Genomic DNA, 25,469 nt, shown 5'->3' with positions numbered 1-25,469 from the left:
CAACCAATTTGCCCGTACTCAAGTCAGGCTAATTGGCCTGCAATTCCCAGGATTGCCTCTGGAGGCTTTTTTAAACATTAGCATCGTGTTAGCTATCCCCTGGTACAGAGGCTGATTTAAATGTTAGGTTACATACCACAGTTAGTAGTTCTGAAATTTCACATTTAGGTTCCTTCTGAACTTTTGGGTGAATACCATCTGGTCCTGATGACTTATTACTGTTTAATGTATTAATTTGTTCCAAAACCTCCTCTAAGGACACCTCAATCTGGGACAGTTCCTCATATTTGTCACCTAAAAAGAACGGCTCAGGTGTGGAGATCTCCCTCATGTTCTCTGCAGTGGAGACTGATGCAAAAAATTGAATTAGCTTCTCTGCAACGGCCTGGTTTTCCTTGATAGTGCTCCTTTAGCACCTCGATTGTGCAGCAAGTGGCCTTTCTCATTGTTTGGCAGGCTTCCTGCTTCGGAGTACTTAAAAAAAATTACTGTTTGTTTTTGTGTCTTTGCCTAGTTGCTCTTCCAATGTTTTTTTGGCCTGTGTGATTATACTGCTACACTTGACCTGAGAGAGTTTATGTTCCTTTCCATTTTCCTCAGTAGGATTTGATTTCCCATATGACAGGATGTCTATTTGTCTCTAACCACCTCTTTTACTCTTTTTTTGAGCCATGGTGGTTTTTTGGTCCTGTTACTGTTTTTTCCCTCATCAAGGCCCAGGCTGCCCCTGCTGAGCCTAGTGGGGGCAGAGGCTCATCAGCAGCGTTGAGGATCTGCCTCCCCTGGTCAAAGGAGAACTGGCTTTGTTCTGCCCAGAGACAGGGCTGAGGCTCTGGCTCCATGGCCAGGCTGCACTGGGGAGTGCTCTGAGGTTCAGCAGGAAGGAGGATTTGTATTCAGGTCACTCTGAAAGGGACGAACTGGATTGACAGAGTCATTCTCGGGGGCTGGGATTGGATCATTTATAGATGAGTCTCCTGCACAGAATACAGTATTCCAGTGCAATCTAATCCAATTTGCTTGCCAGACAGTGTATCCAGCAGCAGCTGAGGCTTAGAAGGGAGATGGATAATATTAAACAAACACAGAGACAGCCATAAATTAACTGCATTCCTCCCCCCCCCACCTCATGTGACACTATCAGCCTATTCTCACAGGCTCAAGTTTCTCAGTTACTGAACACAGTCTGATCAAGGGCCTGAATTATTCAAGCCCAGCTGGCCAGACAGCCATCACTGAGCTGTAGACAGGTGCCAGCAAAGAGCTAGCACCTCTTCCCAATCCTTCCAGCAAGTGCCAAGAGGCAGAGCTTGGAAACAGCATCTGGGTCTCACACCACAACCCTCCCTTAGCTGAGGCTGCAGCGGGCCCATCAACCTCTGTGCCGCGGACCAGCCAGCCGCAGAGGGGCAGCACACTGCCCTGAGTGGCGGGACGTGGGGGGAGGTTTGTCATGGAGTGTGGGGGAGTCCAGGCCCTGCACCCCTCTTCCTGGGATCCACTGAGACTCTCAGCCAGCCAGTAAAACAGAAGGTTTATTGGACAACAGGAACACAGTCCACAACAGAGCTTGTGGGTACAACCAGGACCCCTCAATCACGTCCTTCTGGGGGAGCAGGGAGCTTAGACCCCAGCCCTGGGGTTCCCTGTGTTCCTCCACCCAGCCCCAAACTGAAAACTAAACCCACCCAGCAGGTTCCCTGCTGCAGCCTCTGTTCACATTCCTGGGCAGAGGTGTTACCTCCCCCTCCTCCTCCTGGCTCAGGTGACAGGCTCTCAGGTCTCCCATCCCCAGGGCACATTCCCAGGTCAACACTCCCCCCTCCCTGCTGAGTCACATCGTCACAAGGTTACCATGCCTGGGGCCATGTTTAAGCCCTTGAGGAGGACGTTGTTACTCAAACACCTGTTTCCAACAGCTCATTCTGAAGCCAAGCCTGAGCAACAGAAGAAGGGGCCAGCTGGGGCAGCCCCAGAGAGGGTGGGAGTGGACAGGCTAAGCAGATGAATGCAAAGGCTGTTACAAGGATCCAAACAGATGGGAAAACACCCAAAGAAGATCAAACCAACCTCTCCTGGCTCCATCTGCCCTGGGCTAACCAGCCTCTAGTAATAATCCTAAAGGAATCTGTTGTGGCCAGAGGCATAGCCCTGCATGGCTAACAATCTCCTTAGCGGAGCCAAGAGGAAGCAGACTGCCACTTCCCAAGGTCAGGGGCTGGGCAGTTTGTTGTTTTGTGATTTATTCCACCCCTGCTGACGTTTCATGGACTCAGACCCGACAGTCAGACCTGGAGTGAAGAACAGCGGAGTGGCGTAGCCGAAGGGGAAACAGAATGAGATGAACGGCCTTGGAACGCAGCCTGCACTGCATTAGCTCCCATCCTCTTGGGGAAAGTTCACGGGTGTTGAGCTGGCAGTTGTGTCAATCCCCCACCCAAACCGCAGCACCTCCTGCAAGGCAGCACGCCCGCAGCGCTGTGGCCGGGCAGGCGGGTCACTGGCAGCTCAGAACTTCAGGCCCAGAAGAAGGAACCCACGGGCCCTTGAGGCACAGACCAGACCTGGCCTCATTTTGTGGATGGAGCTAACCAGAGCCCAGGGGCGGCTCTAGCAATTTTGCCACCCCAAGCAGTCGCCGCCGAATTGCTGCCGCCCAAAAGCCACCGTGGGACACGGATGGCCTCCCCTTTATAATTGCTACCCCAAGGACCTGCTTGGAAAGCTGGTGCCTGGAGCTGGCCCTGCCAGAGCCCCAGGGCCCCAGGCTACCTCAGTCTCTGGTTTGCTTTTGTTGAACTCAGTCTCTTTGAACCTGATCATATGTCTCTGCGGGACTGTGTGCGACAGTGCAACACCACAATGAAGGGCCACAGGGTGCCAGCACCAGGGCTGAGGACAGGCCAGAGGCACCAGCTGAGGGTTACCCCTGGGCTGGTATTTGAGCGGCCTGTCTGGGTTTTTTATGGATTTGCCGGTTGCCAGAAAAATAATTTAATCTGCCGAGTTTTATTTACATGAGTGTAAAGACTTGCATCATAGTGCACTGGGAGATGCATAGTACACGGTGATATCTAATGTTAAAAGATTCCGTGTCCAGCTAAAGATGCTGCAGTTTTCCCACTTCCCGTTTAAGCAAGAACAGATCAAAACTGTTGAAAATACAGCAGCTATCTGCCCACCAACACACAAGTGCCCCAAGTGGGTGTGTGAAAGGGTTTGAATCACAAGAGAGTGAGGGGATCTGCAATGCTACTAATCTTATCTATGTGTGTATCTCTCTAGATGCTATGAGTGGCTGTTGGGAGGAGGGTGTGGAGTTGCCTTGTGGGGAGAAGAGAGGGAGTGCCGGGCTTTTGGGGTACACCAGGGCTAAGGCAGGGACAGAGGTACTGGGCCCAAGGCCAAGTCACTGCAGAGGGTTTATTCCTAGTTTGCAGGTTCTCCATCCACAAGGGATGCTGACTATCTAGCCCCGCCTGTTTAGCAGGCCCAGGACATGGGCTGCTCTGTGCTCATGTCACAATATCACCCTCACCCCCAAGCACTGTGAACCACTCAGATCAGTAACAGGCGCAATCTCCAGCTGGTATCAATCAGGCGTTCCACTGACTGGAGGAGTCTTGCCATTTTACGCCAGTGGAGAGCCTGGCCCCACATGTCTTACAAGAGGCATGGAGCCAGAGCAGCTGCAGCACCGGTATTCTTCAGCTTCTCTCCCCGCCAGCTGAGCTTTTCAGTGACAGGACCAGGTCCCAGATGCTAGAGCCCTGTGAATCCGCGGCTGTCTGCGGATCAGGCCTGCAGGTCGTGGCTCAGATGTAAGGTTCTACCCATTGGCACTGCTAGTCTGAGGGCTGGGCTACACCAACTCCTGGTGGCATGGTGGGGTGGGAATCTCGCCAGCCCCAGCCTGCTGCGCACGAGCTGTCCATGTGCGCTCCACTGCCATGCCCATCGATCTGCCCAGCTCTAGACAGGGGCAGATCCCAGTGTGCTAGGGAACCATTGATGTTAGCGGTGGGATCCCCATTAGCGTGCGGCCAGCTAGTGTGGTCAGGTTCAACTCTCAGCTAGCTGCACACTCACGGCTCATGGGGATTACCCTGAGTGTCCCAAGGGACCACCAACCTCGAACTCAGTGAACAGCACCCAGCCCTGGCATTCACAGGGTCCTGTTCAGCCCCCTGTGCCTGCCAGACAGGTGCACGCCCAAAGGGTGACTTTATTGACCCGAGTGCTGCGTGCACAGGGATTGCGCCACTGAGCCCCGAAATGCAGCCACCTCTAATGTGGCAGACTGGCAGCTATTCAATGCCAATCCCGCTGCCTATTGGCTTGGGACAGGCAGTGAAGAACATCATATGGAAATCGTAGGACTGGAGGTGGCCCACGGCAAAATACCTGGGGTCTGTGCAGGGCAGGAGGCTGGCCCCTCCTGCTCACCGTGGTCTTCAATGGCCACAGGGGCCATGAGCTTTGCTGGGCAACTGATGTTTTTTCAAAGCACCGGCCAGCTCAGCTATCCCAGCATGCCGCAGGCTCTCCAGCCCTCGCGTTAAAGTACCCACAAGTCCAAACCCAGTGCTGCACTGGTCCTGGGTGGTCAGTGTAGAGGGACCCCTGTGACTCCGGGGTAGCCATGGCAGGAACAGAAGGATGAGGACGCTTCATGCCACTCTGGATTCTGGGGACCTGCCCTGCCAGCCAAAATACCCATCAGCTACTAGAAGGCTCAGAATTTAAGGCAGCCAACCAGCTGAATACCGAATGGCCTGGCACTCCTGCGTTCCACCGAGCTACAGGCCAGCTAGTGGGAGTTGGAGGACTCCACTGGAGTGCAGGGAACATGGGGATCCTGGGCATGGTGGGGAATAACAGAGCCCCCGTCTGCACCAGAATGGGAGCTCTCACTGAAGGCCTCCGACCCGTTTGGGGAAAGGGAGCAGGGCCCCAGATACAGAAGCATCAGCCACACCCCAACAGCTCTGAACTAAAGCTCCTTCCCCGGGGTCTGGTGCAGCTCCATGTACTCACAGGTCTGTTCCCTGGACACAGAGAGCTTAGCAGCGAGCGCCTTGTGCCGCCCTGCGCACCAGAAATCAGCTACTCCAGAACTGCTTCCCTTTCAGGAGTAGGGGCTAACTGCCCCCCTCCGATGGAATGCAGGACTCGGGCCTGGGCTGCCACCTGCGTGAATCCACTCCGAAGCTGGGGGCTGCCCCGAGCAGCTGAGGGTTCATCGCACGGGGTCTGCAAACACTCTCAGAGCACATCCGGAACGGAACAGAGAAAAGGCAATGTGTGGCTGGAGGCGATTCCAGGCATTACCCGGCTGCAGTGTCCATTCGGCTGCCTCAGGTGTCTCCAGAGCCCAATCCCAGAGCTCCCTGCTCACCATCTGGGACCTGCCTTGGGTGCTGCTCCAGCAGGGCCACGGCCCTTCCCTTCCTGCGCCCAGAACCCAGCCAAGCCTCCACCCCTTCCTGCTGTCACACAGCCAGCCACTGCCACTGGCCTGGCTCCTGCAGTCCTGGCCCCAGGCACCCCACAGCCTGCCCCCTAGCACCCCCCTCTGGCAAGCGGGGAACCCCCTCCCCTCTGTGCGGCTGCTGGCACCCCTCTCCCTGCAGGAACATTGCCTTGGAGCGGAGCAGTGGGGACTCTGTGCTTTTCTTCTCCTGACTCACATAGAGTCCCTGCTGGGCCCCCCACACCAATGGGTCTTGAAGGTAACAGCCCATTGCACTACAGGGGGCACCCCCCTCTCTGAGCGACTGTTTCAGGCTCTCTGCAGACTCAGGCAGATTTCCAGTATGCTCAGGTCAAATTTTTGAGCTGTTACTTATCTGGCCTCGCTACTGGGGATGTGACATCTCATGATCTTCAGTGTGTTCACTTCTCTTGGTCCCACTGGGAGGCCCACAGGGCTGGTCCCCACCGGAAGGTCTGACCTGAGGCCCAGAGTGGGTAGCCCCAGGTCATACAGGCCGCCTGTAGCACAGCATGGACCTGAGCCAGGGTGACTTTCAGGTCAGTTCTCTGGGCCCCCTTGTGGGACCTTTTCCCCTTGCTCTCTGGTCCAGCCTCTCTCTCCACCCCACCTACTGATTGAAGACTGGAGGCCAGAGCCTCAGCAGGCCTAAATTGGCATAGCACCCTGGATGTCAATGCTGATTTACACCCTGGGGCTCTAGCCCAGTGTCAGGCTGCCAGGAAAGGGGGTGACCCCAACTTCTCCAGCGAGGCTGCGCCCGAAAAGGCCGGTAACAGCTGCCGTCTCGGTGAGGCACCCGGGGACACGTGGTCACCAGCACAAGCCCCTGTGCCAGGCGGAAGGCCAAGGCCCCACTGCCTGACACCTGTATGGAGACTGGCTGGGAAACAGCCATGACAGCAGCCCATGCCATACGTGTGCTGTACGTGTCTGTGCAGCACTGCCCTCTGCTGGACAGAGCCTGGCAGGCCCCTGGAGCCCTTGCCTGGACTGGCTGGGCTAGGGACACAACACGCATGGGGGCAGGAGATGGGTGTTATGGAACAGGAGGGCACCAGTTCTTTCCCCCACGCAGCTAGTGGACAGCAGTGCTGTGTTCACGCAGCCTCAGGACACTCCACCGCTGCCAGGCAATGCAAAGGCAAATCAAGCCCGCAGGCTCAGCAGGATTTGCACCCTCCTGTGGTCAGCCGGGGGTGGCATCCCCACACAGGCTGGCCTCTCAGCCCCAGGACTAGCGCTGAGGCTGCCCAAGAGCGGCAAGAACCTTCCTCACCTGACCACCTGCTTTTGCCACAGCATGTGGATCCCAGGCATATTGCTCAGGAATGAGGAGCGAGCCCAACGCTGAACGCCGAGCTCCCACTGCCAGACAGCAGGCGGGGCAGGCCTCTCGGCCACCCACTGCAAAGCAGCAGCATCCTGCTCCATCCGTTTCCCATCCGCCAAAACCTGACACATGGGTAACCGGGGGGAGCCCAGCTCCCCGCAGCGAACGTCCTGGGGAGAATCTGTCCGGTTTGGTTTGTCTCACACACAAGCTGGGTCCTGCATGAACCCCTAGCAGAGCAGGCCTGTGGAGCTGCAGACAAACTGCCACCAAGCAGCCCACTTCCCTCTGCCCAGGGCCTTCCTCATGAGCTGACACTAGAGTATCGCCCTGGGGTTCTTTGAGCAGCCAGCCCACATGCCAAGGGGGATATCCACAATTGAAGAAGGATGGTGATAAATTTGAGAAGTTCCAGGGGTGCTGGAACAATTTTTATAGTGGGAGGTGCTGCTGATCAATACCATAGAAACCACGTATTCGGTGTTTGCTATTACTACTTGGAGCCAGGGGCTGCGGCAGCCTCCTCCCCCCCACCCCAGCACCCCTAGTTCCAGCACCACTTGAAGGTTCAGAGAAGAGCCACCGGAATGATCAAAGGACTGGAAAACCTGCCGTACAGTGAGAGACTCCAGGAAAGCGATCGGTGTAGTTTAGCAAAGGGAAGGTTAAGGGGTGACTTGATCAGCGTCTATAAGTAACTGCATGAGGAACAAAAACTTGATCCTAGAGGGCTCTTCAATCTAGCAGACAAAGAGATCACATGATCTAGTGGTTGGAAGCTGAACCTAGACAAATTCACACTCACTGGAACAATTTCCCACAGCCTGTCTCTGGAAATCTTTAACTTAGAGGGGATGCTGTTCTACATGAGCTGCTCCAGTTCAAAGAGGGATGAATTCAGGGATATGCCAAGGCCTGTGCGATGCAGGAGGTCAGACTCCTTTCTGGCCTTGGATTCTATGAATCGACATGAGGTAATAATGGCTAGTGGCGCTCAGGGAGCAGCTTGAGAGGAGAGAGGGCTCAGCAACCGCTCACACGCCCAGCTCCAGCTGAGCCTGCTCAGGCTCCTGAAAACATCTAGTTTGCATGCACAAAGGGTTAACACAGCTATTACCATAGCCAGCCCCTGTTCATCCCAATTGCCCAGTGCAGAGCGAAGTGAGTGAGACATTTGTTACATCACAATTATTCTGCCATGTCAGAATCCCAGTGTCCCAGCTGACCAGTGCTATCCCAACTCATCTGGGGGTGGGGGGGGAGAGAATAGTGATTGTTATTCCCAGCAGCATTTAATACAGACCTGCCAAACCTCTCCCCATTCGTCAATGAAGTCAAATGCCTGATACAGCCCCTACCCCCAGGCCTCTCCTTGATGAGGGCAAAGGGATGTTTCTGTTATGTTCACGCACCCATACAGAGAAGGTAGATAACATACAGTACTCTGGCTGGAAGGGTGCAATGTAACATGACTTTATTTCTTAGACAAGAACCCCAAACAGAGAGAGACAAAGCAGGCTGCTCCCTAAAACAGAGAGGAACAGGCCAGACAACCCGCCATCCCTTCTGAGCCTGGAAAGTGGGTCCCCAGCATCCTGAGTAAACCCAGCTGTGAAGAGGAGTGGGGAAGGGAGGAAGGACAGTTACTGGGCCTCATTCTATGTTTGTACAGCACCTAGCACAACAGAGCCTCAATTCAGAACAGAGATGCTGGGCCCCACAATATGGGGGACAGAATATTCCTGGCCTGGCTACCTATGTCCATCCGGTGGCTGCAGCCCAACACTGAGCCCCCTGCTCTATCCGGGATGCAGGTGGGGGGCGGGGGGAATGTCAATAGGGATCTATGGGTCAGATTTTCAAATGCCTAAGGAAATTCCGTACCTAACTCCCTTAGGTGCTTCTGGAACCATCCCTTCCCCCCTCCACCCCCCGCCCACACACTCTCCCATCTGTGATGGGCTAGCCCAGATGAGATGGAGCCATTAGAGGCAGGCGAGATCTGTCAGTCTGTCCCGTGTCTCCTTGGGGGCGAGTGTGAGCTCCCTGCCTAGCTATGGTCTGGATTGTCTGCGGATAGCGTGTGATGGGCTCTGTGCCCTGCTCCAAGGGACGAGTTCAGTCAAGCAGGTCTCACAATTCCCACATCCAGGCTGTGATGGGCCCACAAGCCAGGGCTGCTTTGGAGTCTCCCAGTAACAGAGTGCAGCTCGGGCCCCCACAGACACCAGGGCTGCTCCCAGCCAGCAGTCGCAGTGGGGGTGCGGCTGAGGTGCGCAGCTGGCAGAAACTGGGCAGTGGTGTAACGGGTGAACGAAGGAGCAGGGACCATGCTACAGGAGCGGGGTGGAAGGGACACGTAGGCGGGGAGTCCGGAGCGTGGGACGGTGGCCAGAGATCCCACATAGTGCTTGGGCTGGGGACGGGCTGGGGGGAGGGGGAGGGGCTCTTGGGGTCAGGAGGGACTGGGAGGTGGTGCTGGGCCAGGAGATATGGCACAGCAGGAGGGAGTGGGTGGGCTGGGGTCCAGCACCTGGCTGCTCCGTGCCTGGGCCCGCACTGAGAGTGACCGCAGTGACGGTTTCACAGTTACCCTGCCCTGCTCACACCCCCACTGGGTAGATCTGGCCTGTCTCTTGTTACAGGTGTAGACTGCCAGGCCCTTGTGGCAGGGCGTCATTTCTACCCTTGCACATTAGGAGCCCCATCCCTGGCTGGCACCTCCTGGCACTTCTGCAGCCCAAATAATCAACCACAGCAGTGCCCTGGTGGGGGCCGCTCTGAGTGTGCAGGACTTGGCCCTGGGAATCCAGCAGCCCCGTAGAGTCCGCGCACAGCTCGGGGCCAGGTATTCGTCACAGCCCAGATCCAGTTGGCTTTGCCTGTCCTTTGTTTCAGTCTCACTGTCTCCTTCCTATGGCCCCACACCAGCTCCCCTCCTGTGGCCTCCCCAGAGAGCTTGGCACATCCCCCTTTGTTTCTGTAGCCCAGAGATACCTATTTAGTGATTGTGAGTCATGGTAACTAAGGCAACCTGTCTTTGCAGGGCGAGGATGAGCAAATAGCACCAACGCACTGAGAACTCGCCCAGTCACTTCTGTACAAAACACCGACAAGCTGCTGGGTCTCTGTTCCCTCCCACCTCTCTAGCCCGGGCACAGCCCGCCCATGGCCAGCCCTGAGCAATGAACCAGGGAGCGGGTCCACGGGAATAATGGCATGAAGCCAGGTAACCAGGGACTGCACGGTAAGCACACGCACAGGGTCTGAGTTAAGGCTGCGCTGTTCTCAGGGGCAGAATTTCACTGCCACCAAAATATGTCTGAGCTCAGACTTCAAGGAGACTGGACAAGGCCTGAACTGCTGATGTAAAAACCAAGCAGGAGAAAGGAAAAAAAAAACATGAAAAAGAAAGTAAAATCCAACCTTCCTGGGCTTCTTGTGTCGCTTTGCAAGTCATTGCTAATGGGTCTCGCCTTCAGCTAGCTAATGAACCCTTACGGCTGTGCCAGGCTCAGATCCCCTACCCTGCTGAGATGCTGAAGGCGCTAACAATTGTGCAGCACCGGCAGCTTGAGGACGGGCTTCCCGGGGAGCCTCGGGGGAAGGAAAAGGCACAGAGAAAGGCTGAGATGATGGCGCTCCCATGGAGGGTCACAAAGGCATTTGTGCCGGCATGTTTGTGCCTATCTCTGTGTGTAGCTGTTGGGTGACAAGACACACAAGGGAAGGAACTGTTTTTCCCTGAAGGTGTTGGATGTATCTAGTCGTTGTTGGCCCATCATTCTGTTTTATTATCTCTTGGATTTATGTATTTGTTTATTTTGATGCACTGAAGAATTTATATGCTCAAAGCATTTGCATTTAACAAAGCCGTCTCCGAGCAGAGACACCAGAGCTGCCTTTTGCCGCATCTTGCTGCCCTGAGAGATTGGAGTGTCTGCTAGTTCTCCTTCGCCCCCCACCCCTGCAAGATATTTGAGGAGGGGGCAGCTCCTGATGGAAATGGCAGAGGAGCCAGCTGCCATGCCAGTGGCCTTTACAGGCATCCTCCCCAGCCAGCAGTGATGATGTGAGGCAGAGATTACTAGCTCCTGGGTATGCTATTGGCATGATGTGTAATTAAGGTGCTCAGACAGCATGGTGATAAGCATGGATGATAGATAGATAGATAGGATCTGGAATGCAAAAATACACATGTATAACTATCCACGCTGTTGCTAAAATCAGAGTTCTTGTCATAGCTACGATTTGCGTAGGACCTAGAGGTTTGCTGCAGAAGTGGAGGCCAGGAGAGGAAGCCCAACCTCACAAACCCCCACTCCAAAGCTGTTCTGGCATCACTGGTAATACTGAAGTGTGAGATAAATAAGTAAGTAAGTGACAATGAGCCATGTTTATTTCAGCAGCTCCAACACCCCGACAACCCACGGAGTCAGCGCCTATGGTGGCCAGGAGGTCTCTGGGCACTGCCCCCACCGCGACTCCGCAGCTCCCATTGGCCAGGAACCACGGCCAATGGGAGCTGCGGGGGTGACCTGCAGGTGGGGGCAGCATGCAGAGCTGCCTGGCCACCCCTGGGCCTAGGAGCCAGGGCCACCTGAGGTAAGCGCTGCCCAGGGCCTGCACCCCTCACCCCCCCCTGTACTCCAACCCCCTGTCCCAGCCCTGACCCCCCTCCCACATCCAAACTCCCTCCCAGAGCCTGCACCCCACCCCCCTTCTGCACCTCAACCCCCTGCCCCAGCCTGGAGCCCCCTCCCGCACTCTGAACTCCTCGCCCCTCCCCAGCCCAGAGCCCGCACCCCATGCTGCACCCCAACCCTCTGCCCCAGCCCTGAACCCCCTCCTGCATCCCAATCCCCTCATCTCTGGCCCCACCCCAGATCCTGCACCCCCAGCTGGAGCCCTCATCCCCTCCTGCTTCCTGCTCTGCCCACTGCTCTCCGAGCTTCCCGCTCTGCCCGCTGCCCTCCCAGCTTCCCTCACAGCATGCTGCTCTTGCCAGCTCACCTGAGTTTTATCACAGCAGAAAGGTGAGTTTCTAGCTTGCAGATGTGGAGAAAAGCTGGATAACATGACCAGCTAAAGGCGTTGCCACCAGAAGGCAAAGCAAAAGACCCAACATTTACTAGTGCTAAAAATCTCGTGATTTTTAAATCATTCCCATGACCTAGGGGTGGGGATGTCTGGCTCTTGATTTCTGACCCTTGGGGTTGCCAGACTGACTCCCCCAGTCCTGGGACTAGGCTGTTGTTTATAAACCCCCTATTTCCCCGGAGGCCTTCCCAGGAGCTGGGCTATGAATATGGGATACGGCTGCTGTGCTGGGCTATCCTGGATCTCACAGACTCCTTGGCTGGGAGCTGCCAAGGTTGGCCTTGCCCTGGCCCTGAGGGGAGAGGAAAGTCCACACCCAGACTGGTCCCAGAGCGGTAGAGCCCAGCCCTAGGACATGGACTGTCTGGCACAAAGCCTGCACCCCCTCTTCCCATTGGCGACAGGCTGCCCCTTCTCCAGCACATGGGGCTTTGGCTGGGCCCTGAAGGGAGGGCTCCCCATAGGATCTGCCTGTCCCTCCCAGCCAGCACTGAGGAAGCAGTGCCTGAGACCAGCCCACAGCTAGGGCCAGCTCCTCGGCTGGTGAGGTCAGCACAGCCCCACTGAGGTCAATGGGGGGCTCTCGGTTTGAGCAGCTGAGGCGCTGCCCTGGGTCTGCGCTAGGGAGCAGCAGGGGACATGCCTGGAGCTGGGGAGGGGGCTCTCCCCAGGCAAGGGAGGGGCATGATTCCACTTTCTCTTTCTTCCTGCTCCCAGCGAGTGCTCTGTAGTAAAGAGCCTTGTTTGCTGTGTTGATTTCACATGTGCCAGGGGGGCATTTCTCTGCAGCACTGAACGGAATAAGAATGGACTTCTCTTTGTGAGCCGTTCCCGAGACCAGAATACTGATGATAATGACCCGCAATACACACAGCTAAACCCCTGAAGGGTACATATTAAGTATTAGTGTAGCAGTTATACACCCAAATTGGCCTGTACCTTTTGCATCATCCTGAACACTTGTGCTAAGTATGCCCGAATCCCTTGCACTAGCTGGAGTAAGCCTTGGCTTGGATAGATAGGAAACCGGCTGGTACCAGGACAGATGATTATTTCTTCCTCACAACAGGAAAGGAGCTGCCCATTCAAACCTAGGAGGTGCCTTCGTCCCCTTAGTACCTGGAACGGCTGCACTCAAAACAAAGATAAAGTGCATCGTAGCTCAGACCTCAAGGGGTGAACTGCGGCACCAAAACAAACAGGGCAAAAAGCTGCCTAGCTAAATGATGTAGGCGGTTCCCTTTCCTGCCAACAAGCAGGGTGTGAAAGGCTCCAGGGGCGTAGCTTTGGGGAGCACACCTGAGTAAGGTGAATGTAACAGGACACTGCACAGGACGGCTCTTCCGAGACTGGTATTGTACAGAACCTTTCCCCTGTACCATGGTCATCAACCTGCCTGACTCCGGTTATTTCGTCTCTTGAATATATTTCATAGGAAAATAACAAACCCAAGTATGGCCAAGCACTCGACTATCCAATTTATCAACAATAATATCGACACGCTCAGACTCCCCAGGCCTTCGATGGTTCTGAGTGATCTGGGGGCCTTGGTCCCGGACATTCTCCACAACTCCTGCCATCCAGCCTTTGGCAAGCCCCAGTGCTCCCAGCTGCTGCCAGACCCGCAAGGCGTCTGTACAGCACTATGTACAGTGTTCAGCAGAGACGGCTAAACGCAGCCTAAGGAGCTCAATGACTCAGCCTGCCACCAAATGAGGCACCTGTTGCTGCATCACTATTTAATGCAAAGCACTGGATGAGTTAATATGCATATCTGGGAAGAATTTGCATACTCCTGAGTAACATTACATTTCAGTTTAGAAAAAACATTGTGCCAGGATGTAGTGTTAAAGGAACTCTCCATCCACCTGCAGGGACGAGCAAACGTCCCATATACTCTGTCCGGATGGCTGCCATCAGAAGGGGCTCTGTGTAGGGTGCCCAGACTGAGACACCTACGTCGGGCTTCCCGAACCCAAGCCCACTGGGATGCTTTGCCTGCAGGGTCCGTACAGCTCCTCAGGACATGGAGTTTGGGCCTCACGTTTGTTCCAGTTTTGCCCACACAAGGCAGGAGAGAGGGGTGGGGGGACTCAGCGGGGAGCAAGAGCAAAGTGCCTGGTGCCCACACTGTCAGGGACATGCCCATACCACACCCAGGTCAGCAGCATGGACTTCCTGGGAGCTGGCTGGGTCCATCCCACGGAATCATAGAGAGTCAGGATCCAGCCACAGGCCCCGGCTGCCTTGGTACCACTGGGCAGCGTCTGGTCATTGCACCTCCAGGCAGAGCCTCCGGTCTCCAAAACCCATACTTTCTCCCCTTGCTGTTTTAGGATTCACTGGGCTATAGAGAAATGCAAGTGGCGTTAATTCAGGTGTGAATGTGGCCGGGTTCCCCATAAAGCTTGTCCGGCCCAAAGGAGAAGGGACTTTCCCCAGCAGTCCCTCCCTGATGAGCACTCCAAACAGCTCACACTTAGCACCTGGACAGGCCATGGGCCTGGTCAGACGAGCAGGTGACAATGCAGGATGTAGACAGCTCCCACCCTCGACCTGTCAGATCTCCCCCAAGGCCCAAATTCCCAGCACGCTAGCCAGGAAGTTCAAACACTAGCACTCAGACCCCATAAAATCATGAGAGTGGCCAAAAATTGGGAGACCTTTTTAACAAGATGACCCGTTGTGTAGTCTGCCGGTCTGAGTGACCTTGCCCTTCTCCCACCACATGCGTCCGGTCACACAGTGCCACCAGCTCCCAACACTTGTCAGCCCTTGCTCCAGGAGCACCGACTAGAGGGCTGCCCGAGGTCTGGGCCCATTGTGCTGGGTGCTGTACGGGGTAAGGCAGTCCCAGCCCGCAGCCTAGTGCGCAGTACAGTGACCCCTTCTGGCCACCTACAGGTGACAGGCTCTAGAGCTCTGCAGAGTCCTGAGGCAGCCAGTGTGCTAGTGTAGGATGGTGATGAGGCACCTGCGAGAAGACGGTGCTTTCTGCAGAGTTATGTTGATTAAATCAAGTTCAGAGCTTTTGGGAGCTCACACAGGACAGACACACCTACACACGTGCAAACACACACGGCTCTCCACCTCTAACTCCCGCTCTCCTAAAGCTCTTTTCCTATTCTTAAAGGCCCAGCTCCAATTACCCAAAATACAAACATCACAAATACAATTTACAAATATTATGAACACAACATCCAAATGCTCTTCTAAACACCATTGTTGCAATATAAAAACATGCCAACAATCATCTTTAAATTAAGATCTCAACCTACGTTATCTCACACCCCATGGGGCATCAGCTAGGAGGGAACCCAGATCTCTCTAAACCACAGCACTAATCATGGCCCCTTAGGAGTAACTGGTGGGGACAAGCATGCTATTATCTCTGGGCCCGGCACAAGGAGACAACACACACATCCTAGTAGGTTACACAACTTTTTATGAGACAGCACTAGAATGATGGGCATTGGCATTCCTTGGTTCTTTCCCTAGCTCTGGGAGCAGAGTGTGGTCTCATGCTGACCACCAGACTAGCCAACAAGAAAAGGATTCTTGTTTGCAGCGCCACCCTTCGCATCCAGGACTGTTTCACCTTCACCGTGTGCTGGCTGATGTAAACGACTGGACGAGGTGCAGAGAAATGGAGAATCGTGACCCCAGTTTGTAGCAGTTGGCAGGGTAACAGATGCACTGTCATCTTCCTGAGTCTGCAGGCAAATGGCACCAGTTCCTCTGTCACTCATAGCTGTGCCAAGCAGCCTGGAGTGATACTCTGAGGCTGGTTCCGTGCTCAGAGTCCGGTAGGCAGCACGGAAACTTTCAAGAATTGGGTCAGTTTTGTGCTTCAGGCTGCACAGTTTGGGAAAGCTTTGCGCAACAGTAAAGGCAGCCACTGGGGTTGCTCAGGGATCCCAATTGTAACAGCTTCTGGGGAATGGCAAGAACAGCGGAGATCTCTCCCATCCCATCCCCTGCCAGCAGCCGGGAGGGTGAAGATGAAAAGCTGTTGAAGAAGCAGGTGAGGACAAGGGTGGGACCCCTAGGGACCTCTGCTGAATATTTACGATTACATTGTGTCAAGTATCGGGGGTAGCCATGTTAGTCTGTACCCACAAAAACAAGAAGTCCGGTGGCACCTTAAAGACTAACAGATTTATTTGGGCATAAGCTTTCATAGGTAAAAAACCCTCTTCTTCAGATGTACGGAGTGAAAATTACAGATGCAGACATAAATATACTGACACTGGTTCTCCACTTGTAAGGCAACTCCCTTCTCTTTATGCGTCAGTATATTTCTGCCTGCATCTGTAATTTTCACTCCATGCAGCTGAAGAAGTGGGGTTTTTACCCATGAAAGCTTATGCCCAAATAAATCTGTTAGTCTTTAAGGTGCCACCGGACTCCTCGTTGTTTTTGTGGATACAGACTAACAGGGCTACTCCTCTGATACAAGTAGACAAGGAACATCCGGCTGGTGATGGGGGAAGGAAAAGGGGGCAGGATGGAGGGGGAGAGGGAACAGGGCAGATTCTGAAAGGTGAGTTGGATCTTTCATGGAGGGGGTGTATCAGGGATGGGGGGAGGGCTGGAGGCAAAGAGCCTGTAGCTGCTTGTCACCCAAAGGCTCGCAGCGGCAAGTTCTAGCGGAGGAGAGGGGGAGCAAGGTCTGGGTACAGGAGGGGAGGGAGGGGGTGAAGCAGCCACGCACTCAATAACCAGCCAGGCAGGCAGGTGGGCGCTGATCAGAGCAGATCATGAGGAGCCAGGAGCAGCAGGGTGCTGACATACAACACCGGTTAAATGTCAAGAAGCTGAGGAACAGATGAGGGGAGCCCAGGGCTCAGCCAGCTGTGAAGGAGGAGCTGCCCACGTGGGAGGGGCATGGACTGGTGAAGCGCTCATGGTGCAGATGTTGGGTGCATGTGACCCCAAGATCCCGTGGCTCCAGTTGAGGCTGCGGTTGCTGGTTTGGTCTCTGGTTGCAGAGTGTTGTGCGTTTGGACCAGGAAACCCAGCTGCACCGAGCAGCACCTCCCGTCCCCAGCTTTGGGTGCTCAGCACTTTCCAGAGCCGCCCCCCTCCCTCCCCCAGGCATCGCCTCCCAGACACCTGCTGTGTCACTGAAAGGACGATCCTTTCAGGACGATCCTTTCATGGAGGTTAAGTCCATTAATGGCTATTAGCCAGGATGGGTAAGGAATGGTGTCCCTAGCCTCTCTTTGTCAGAGGGTGGAGATGGATGGTAGGAGAGACATCACTAGATCATTACCTGTTAGGTTCACTCCCTCTGGGGCACTTGGCATTGGCCACTGTCGGCAGACAGGACACTGGGCTGGAGGGACCTTTGGTCTGACCCAGTGTGGCCGTTTTTATGTTCTTATGATCCTGGGCAGCACAGTGCAAAGTCAGATACTGCAATACCTGCTTTGTGCCAGAGCCTCTCTGGGCAGAGTTAGCACAAAGAGTGAGGGACAGACAATGGAGAAAACAATTCATCTGGGGGCCATGAACATGGGGCTCAGCCCAGAGGGCCCGATTCAGCCTCGCTCACCCAGCTTCGCATCAGGGAGACCAGGGAGACCGTGCAGCCTCTGCTGACTCCTGGGCAGGCCCACAGCACCTGGGCTGGAGAGCAGGAATCAGGCCCGATTCAAAGGCACTGCAAATTGGGAACACTCCTTGGTTCAAATATTTCCCAGATGCAGCTGGGGAGAGGCCCCCAGTGGGAGCTCTGCAGCCTGGGGCCTCCATCCCCTTAGGCCGGGGGCAGCACAGGCCATAACTGGGCAACTTTCCCCAGCCTGGTAGTTTGCACTGCCGCTGTAACCCTGACCAGGAGGGGCCACCAAGGGGTCCAGTCCCCCTGGGCAAGGCAATTTTTGGCCTGTCTGTCAACAAGAGGATTACTTAGGAATGATTCTGGGGCAGGTCTCTGGCCTGTGCGGTACAGACTAGACGCTCATATGGTCCGTTCTGGCCTTGGGATCTATGACGTTGTGAGAGGCCAAGCTACGCTGGGGTGCCCTGCCCAGCAGGGACTGCACTCACACTGTCCCATCACACACACAGAAATGTGCTTCCTCGTCATGAACCTGGCCTGGCCCCGGTGCCCTAGCATAGAACAGCCCTGTGTCCCGCATCCAGCCCCTGAGCTGGCCACAATCCTGCCACTCCCAGCCCTGTCTTATCTCCCAGCCCTGTAACTCTCTAGTTAAATGGAGCAGCTCCAGCCCAGGGCTGGAAGGAAGCATCCTCATGGCCGTTAAGTTCCCCTTCCACATATTAGATTAAGGATCCCTGGTCCGTCAGATTTACTGTGTAGGAATATTTGCAGGAAACCCAAGTGCTGCTCCCAGACACCTGACAATGTTTTCTTCCAAGGAGCTGCTCAGAAAACCCTGACTCCATATTTATTGAGCTGGTAACCTGGGGTAATTCACATCCATGCCTCAGAAGGCACTGCCTGCTCGTGTTCCCCATGTCAGCCTCATCACATGGGGCTTCAGAGCCATGGAACAAGCCAGCTCCTAAACCCCGCAGGGCCACAGCTGGGATCAGTCACTGCACCCAGAAGTCTTTGCTTCAGCGCCCCGCACACTGGCACAGGCAGTCCTGGCCATCTGGCAACGAGTGGCCTGTGGCCACAGGTGTGCTCCATGCTCTCTGCTGGGAGCGACTCTGGTGGCTCTGCAGGTACTATGGTGGAGGGGAGAACTGAACCCTTCTTTGCTGGGAAGTGAGCAGGGCCGAGCTGCTGCAGGAGCTGCACGCTGGAGCTGCGCGCCTTGCCGCTATGCCGGCATGGGGGGGGTCCGGCTGCAGTGGCTTGTTAGTACCTCCTTGTGGAAGGGCAAGATGCTAGCTTCCTCTGCAGGAAAACTGGGCAGAGCCTTGCTCAGGAGGCCAGCTGGACCGATTGCCAAGCTCTGCAGGTCCCCCCCAGTGCTAGGGGAGGGAGGCTGAGAGGGAGGTGGTGGGACAGTGGGGCACAGAGCGCATCCACAGGGGCTCTGTGGATGCAGGGCTCTGCCCGGCCAAACCACCCTGGATCTGTGTGCAGCTGCCTCGCTGAGCTCCATGCAGAGTGATGGACCACCACAGACAGGAAAGGAGGGATCCTTTCTCTCCCAGCTGGGGTACAGACCTTCCAGCACCTGAGCCTGGTACCCAGGGCTGGCAAGTGGACTGGGGTGGGGAGGAAGGTCCCAGCCCTGCCCAGGATCTTGAGGAAAGGTGGGAGACCTTCCGACTGTCTGCCAATGGAGAGCGAGTGGCTGTGAGCCAGGACTGTGCTGAGCCCTTCACAGAGACGCTAACTGTGGGATACTGGAGATGCCAGCCGTGCTTTCAACACAGCCTGGAGAGAGGCTTCTCTGGGGACCTCGTGTACAAAGGGAACATCGGCCCGTCTCCCCAGCTCCTAGGGCTGCAGACCCGCAATACACACACCACTCCCACTGGCATTCAGCAGCTGCCCCCTCTTCCTCACGCCGACCAGAATGCCCCCTTAGCAAGCGAGCAAATGTCCTGTCACAGCAAAACAACTGCCCTGGGCAACGACATCGTCCCACCAGGGCCTGCCCTGGCCCCCGCTGAAATCAACAGCCAGGTGCCTCGCCTGCACGCTGCACTTGTGGTGTCACCAGCCTTCGCTGTAAGGAGGAATTCTTGCAGAACCTGCCTGGGCATTCCTGGGAGCAGGAGCATGTCCCCCGAGGGCCTGCAGGCCAGCTGCCAGCTTTGCTTATGTCCCAGACTGACAATTGCCAAACAAACAGAAGTGATCCAAATAAGGCTGTGCACCCCCCTCCAGGGAGCAGCCAGGGTGATGGTCTGGCACCGGGGGGGGGGGGAAGAGTCCGGATGAGACAGACAGTGTAGGAGGGCGGAGACCCCAAAACAAACCCGTTCTTTACCATGCACTGGAGACTGGGCACCTCCATTAGTCTACGGAGAGAAAAGCTTTAGGGCAGATTTATGGCGGCTCGACCCCGAGGAGAGCACGGAACTGCCCCTGCAGCTGGAGAGCAGATTTTGGGATCAGCCGGGGGGAGGCAGAGGCTGTGGGGGCCTGCTCATGCACTAGCCTGCCCAGCCCTTCAGAGCTTGCAGCAAGTTTTTAAAAAAATCACATTTTCCCAATAACCCCCCCCCCCCCATCAGGTGTGGTTTCTGGCGAGCCTGGGGGGAGCTCAGCTAGCCTGGCTCTCTCCTCCCATGCCTGGGGTTAACAACTGAAATTTCAGCTGGCTCTCCTTGCAAAGCCCTGGGCTAGTGCACACTGGCCTGTGCATTGCCACTGGGCCTTTACTGTTCCTACTTGCTTGGCTCCTCCGGCTGGAGCGGTCCTTTACCCCTTTTAAACTCTGCCAGATCCTCTTCCGTGTTACTGCTTCGCACAGACCGCTCCTCTTGACCCTCTGCCTCCCCAGGAACTAGGGCATTTCTTTTACTTGTGATCTTTATGGTTCGTGAAATTAAACTACTGGATAAAAAAGTTTCCCAAGTTCCATACGGGGCCTACTGAGCCCAAGGACCAGGTGCTTTTCAAAGAACATCAGCAGCAGGGCACAGAACTGGCCCCAGGCCGAGACACACCTCCCAGGTCCGGACTAAGAACCCATCCGAAACTGCGGCATCCTTTGACTTCTTTCCAGCTGGCCACGTGCTGAACATTCCTGGGGACTCCTGTGGCTTTAGCCTCCGGACTTTTGGGGAATGTCTCAGATAATGATTAAGAATTTTTTAAAACCGCAGGAACTATGCCATAATTTCTTAAGTAACGGGAGAGTATCCGGCTGCTTGCCCGGAGACTGCTCAGTTTGTTGGTATGTTTTCTAACGCTGCACATCAACCACGAGATGGGTACATTATACAGGTGCGAACATGAATCCATAGTGAACGATCAATACACAGTAATCCAGCCGCGGTTCGGAGCTGGAGTGAGGGCGCTCTACGCCGCTGTAAAGGGAAGCAGGTTCCCTCCGTGCAGCACTGAACTGGATCACTAATGAAAGGCACCGAGCCCCGCTCGTGGCATCCTGATTTCACCTGACAACGGGTTTTAAGTCCTGGCGCCCGAGCATCGCACGTTGGTTCCGCACCAAAGCGGCCTGGACGGAATCGAACCGAACCGAACTTGACCCTGCAATTCCGGGGCGAGTCTCCGCTGACCTGACAGCACCAGGCGCCTCCCCCCACGGCACCGAGCCGCCGGCTGTGGCAGGAGCCGGCCAGCGCCGCTGGGAGCTCACTGCCCCGGGCAGACCCTGCCCGCCCCCCTGCCCGGGCCAGTGCCGCGCCCCGCCGCCGGGAGCTGCCCTTACCTGCCCGGGGCCGGGGCCGCTCGGCTCCTCGCGCGGCTGGCGGCGGGTCCCTCCGGCTCAGCGCCCAGCGAGGCTGGACCGGGCGGCGCAGACACGGAGGCGAGCCCCGAACGCTGCGGCTGCGGCTCCGTCTCCGGCTCCTGGCGCAACACGCCCCGGCTGCAGCGCGGAGCTGCCCGGCCCGGCTCGGCTGCCAGGCTCGGGGGTTTAAATTCCACCAGCCGCTGCTGATTGGCTCGCGGGGACTAGCCAAGGGGGTGTGGTGGCGCTGCGGGGGGGCGGGGGGCACTGCGGGGGGGCGGTGGCACTGCAGGGGGGCAGGAGGGGCGGGGGTGTTCCGGGGCGGGGGCGGTGCGGGGGGGGCGGGGGCAGGAGGGGCGGGGGTGCTGCGGGGGGGCAGGAGGGGAGGGGGCGCTGCGGGGGGGCAGGGGAGGGTGGCACTGCAGGGGGGCGTTCCGGGGCGGGGGCGTTCCGGGGCGGGGGCGCTGCGGGGGGGCAGGGGAGGGTGGCACTGCAGGGGGGCAGGAGGGGCGGGGGCGTTCCGGGGCGGGGGCGCTGCGGGGGGGCAGGGGAGGGTGGCACTGCAGGGGGGCGTTCCGGGGCGGGGGCGTTCCGGGGCGGGGGCGCTGCGGGGGGCAGGGGAGGGTGGCACTGCAGGGGGGCAGGAGGGGCGGGGGCGTTCCGGGGCGGGGGCGCTGCGGGGGGGCAGGGGAGGGTGGCACTGCAGGGGGGCAGGAGGGGCGGGGGCGTTCCGGGGCGGGGGCGCTGCGGGGGGCAGGGGAGGGTGGCACTGCAGGGGGGCAGGAGGGGCGGGGGCGTTCCGGGGCGGGGGCGCTGCGGGGGGGCAGGGGAGGGTGGCACTGCAGGGGGGCAGGAGGGGCGGGGGCGTTCCGGGGCGGGGGCGCTGCGGGGGGCAGGGGGGCGGGGGCGTTCCGGGGCGCTGCGCTGGGGCGGGGGGAGCTGCAGCCCCTGCCGCCAGCTGTGAGCCGCCAGTCCTAGGCAGGGGCAGATGTGCCGCTGGGGTCCCTGCCTGGCGTGGGCCAGGGCTGCCCGGGCTGGGGCTGGCCGATGGCAGCTCTGCATTGCGTGCTGAGCACCCGCCCCAAGCTGGAGCGCGCTTTATTTCCAACTATTCGCCAAGCAGGCAGGGCTGCTGCAACTCCTCCGCCTTCCCCACGGGGCCGGGCCGGGCTGATCCCCGGGCTGGCAGCGGGGCGTCACCCCTCCCCACGCCGCCCCCTTTGCGCTCTGAGTGCGCGCAATCTCCATCACTTCCACTGGCATCCCAGGGTCCCTCCCGCCGCCACATGCAGCTGCTGCCGCCGCACCGGAGTCCCCCCAGCCTACCCCCAAGGCCAGGCCATGGCGGGGGCCACTTTGCGGCTCCCCTTCTTCGCGCCCTCCCGAAGGGTTCAGCCGCAGAGGTCCCCATAAACTCCCCCAATCTCAGGGACTCCCTCTGCCATAAGCCCTGCTGGAGTGGGGGGAGGTGGAGCAGAGGGACCCCCCATTGCACCCCCCTAGCTGTCTGTCCCTGGGCCAGCTGTCCTGCACCAGCTCTAGTCTAATAATACAGATTCTTCTACCACATTCATCACCACAGGAGTCAGGCCCTTCCCGTGCTGGCTGAGGGACTCACATCTGTCCTGCCCGGTTTGTTCTCTCCTCCACCCCCCAGGGGGAGGCCTGTGGTCTGTGGCCTGTGTTGGTTTTGAATGTGTAGGCTCACCTTGTTCTATTGCTCTAATAAATATCCTTGAAGGGGGGCAATACAAAGAAACCCCACCCCCCCACCCCACACACAGCAGCATTGAACTTCAGAAAGGGGAACTACACAAAAATGAGGAAGCTAGTTAAATGGCAATTAAAAAGGACAGTCACAAGAGTGAAATGCCTGCAAGCTGCATGGAAAATATTTAAAATCACCATAACAGAGGCTCAAACAAAATGTATACCCTAACTACAAAAACCAATAAGAGGACAAAAAAGAGCCCATCATGGTTAAACAACAGAGTAAAAGAGACAAAAAGAGGTCCTTTAAAAATTGGAAGTCAGATCCTACTGAAGAAAATAGAAAGGATCATAAACTGTGTGTAACCAGTGTAAAAGTATAACCAGGCAGTTCAAAAAAGAATTTGAAGAGCAACTAGCAAAGGACACACAAAAATCTAGCAGTACATCAGAAGCAGGAGGCACTGGATGGTCGAGGTGCTAAAAGAGCACTCAAGGCTGTTGCGGAAAACTAAGTAAATTCTTTGCATCAGTCTTCACTGCAGAGGTCAGAAGGAAGATTCCCACACCTGAGCCATTCTTTTTAGATGACAAATCTGAAGAATTGTCCCAGATTGAGGTGTCAGTAGAGGAAGTTTTGGAACAGATTGACAAATTAAACAGTAAAAAGTCATAGGGCCAGATGATCTCACCCAAGAGTTCTGAAGAAACTCAAATATGACATTGTAGAACAATTAACTGTCGTATGTAACCTATCCCTTAATAGCTAATGTGACCTCGATTTTTTTAAAAGGCTCCAGAGGCGATCCTGGCAATTACAGCCCAGGAAGCCTGACTTCAGTACCAGGCAAACTGGTTGAAACTATAGTCAAGAACAGATTTATCAGCAAGGCTATGATTTAGGCATGGGTATTTTTAGTAAAAGTCACGGACAGGTCATAGGCAATAACCAAAAAGCCACAGCCAGTGACCTGTCCGTGACTTTTACCAAAAATACCTGTGCCTAAATTTTAGATGCTGAGGGAGGAAGGGGTGCTCCGGTGGTCACTGCTGCTCCGGGGGGTGGGGGGTAGCTCGGGGCCCCGCCACTGCCACTCCGAGTGGTGGCAGCCTTTGGCCCCACCACTGCCACTGCTCCTCTGGATGGGGGGCGGCCTGGGCCTGACCTCTGCTGCCCCTCCTTTGGGCCAGGGAGCAGCCCAGGGCCCTGCCACCACTCCTCCGGGAAGGGGGCGGCCTGGCGCACCGCTGCTGCTCCAGGGCAGCACCTGGGACCAGGTACCTGGGACCTCTGGAGCAGCAGCCAGTGCGGCTGCGGAAGTCACGGAGGTCCTGGAAAGTCACAGAATCTGCGACTTCCATGACCTCCATGAAAGACTCGCAGCCCTAATGATCAGACACATAGATGAACATGACATGTTGAGAAAGAGTCAACATGGCTTTTGCAAAGGGAAATCATCCCTCACCAATCTACTAGAATTCATTGAGGGGGTCAACAAACATGACCAGTGGATATAGTGTACTTGGACTTTCAGAAAGACTTTGACAAGGCCCCTCACCAAAGGCTCTTAAACAAAGTAAGCAATCATGGGATAAGAGGGAAGGTTCTCTCATGGATCAGTAACTGGTTAAAAGATAGGAAACAAAGGATAGGAATAAATGGCCAGTTTGCACAGTAGAGAGAGGTAAATAGTGGGGTCCCCCAAGGATCTGTACTGGGACCAGTTCTGTTCAATATATTCATAAGTGATCTGGGGAAAGGGTTCAAAAGTGAGGTGACAAAGTTTGTAGATGTTACAAAATTACTCAAAATAGTTAAGTCTCAAGCAGATTGTGAAGAGTTACAAAGGGATCTCACAAAACCGGGTGACTGGGCAAGAAAATGGTAGATGAAATTCAGTGTTGATAAATGCAAAGTAATGCCCATTGGAAAACATCATCCCAGCTATACATATGCAATGATGGGGTCTAAATTAGCTGTTACCACTCAAGAAAGAGATCTTGGAGACATTGTGGAGAGTTCTCTGAAAACATCCACACAATGTGCATCAGCAAGCAAAAGAGCAAAGAGAATATTAGGAACCATTAGGAAAGGGATAAATAATAAGAAAATGTCATAATGTCACTGTATAAACCCATGGCACGTCCTCACCTTGAATACTGCCTGCAGTTATGGTCACTTCATCTCAAAAAAGTTATATTAGAACTGGAGAAAGTACGGAGAAGGGCAGCAACAGGTCTGGAATGGCTTCCACATGAGGAGCGATTAAAGAGACCGGGACTGTTTCAGTGTGGAAAAGAGACGACTAAGGGGGGATATGACAGAGAGCTATAAAATCATGACTGGTGTGGAGAAAGTGAATAAGGAAATATGATTTACCCGTCCACACAGAGCCATTCCTAGGGGGGTGCGGGGCCCAGGACAACCCCTCCCCTCCTCCACTGGCCCAGGCCCTGCCCCCACTTCACCCCTTCCCCC

The 25,469-nt window shown here is 55.9% G+C and overlaps 1 protein-coding gene across 1 annotated transcript in view; it reads right to left on the bottom strand.

Moving 5' to 3' along the window:
- The window catches only part of CTXN1 (cortexin 1), an 83,918-nt gene extending 62,452 nt beyond the window's left edge, over positions 1-21,466 (bottom strand). The window contains exon 1 of the mRNA XM_073323881.1: positions 21,260-21,466. The gene's annotated coding sequence lies outside the window, so the exon portion shown is untranslated. The remainder of the gene's footprint in view (positions 1-21,259) is intronic.
- Positions 21,467-25,469: the final 4,003 nt, after the last annotated feature.

This window comes from Lepidochelys kempii, chromosome 25 (assembly GCF_965140285.1).
Source record: "Lepidochelys kempii isolate rLepKem1 chromosome 25, rLepKem1.hap1, whole genome shotgun sequence".
NCBI lineage: Eukaryota > Metazoa > Chordata > Testudines > Cheloniidae > Lepidochelys > Lepidochelys kempii.
The sequence above is the reverse complement of the archived record's forward strand: the minus strand, read 5'-3'. Positions and strand labels throughout refer to the sequence as shown.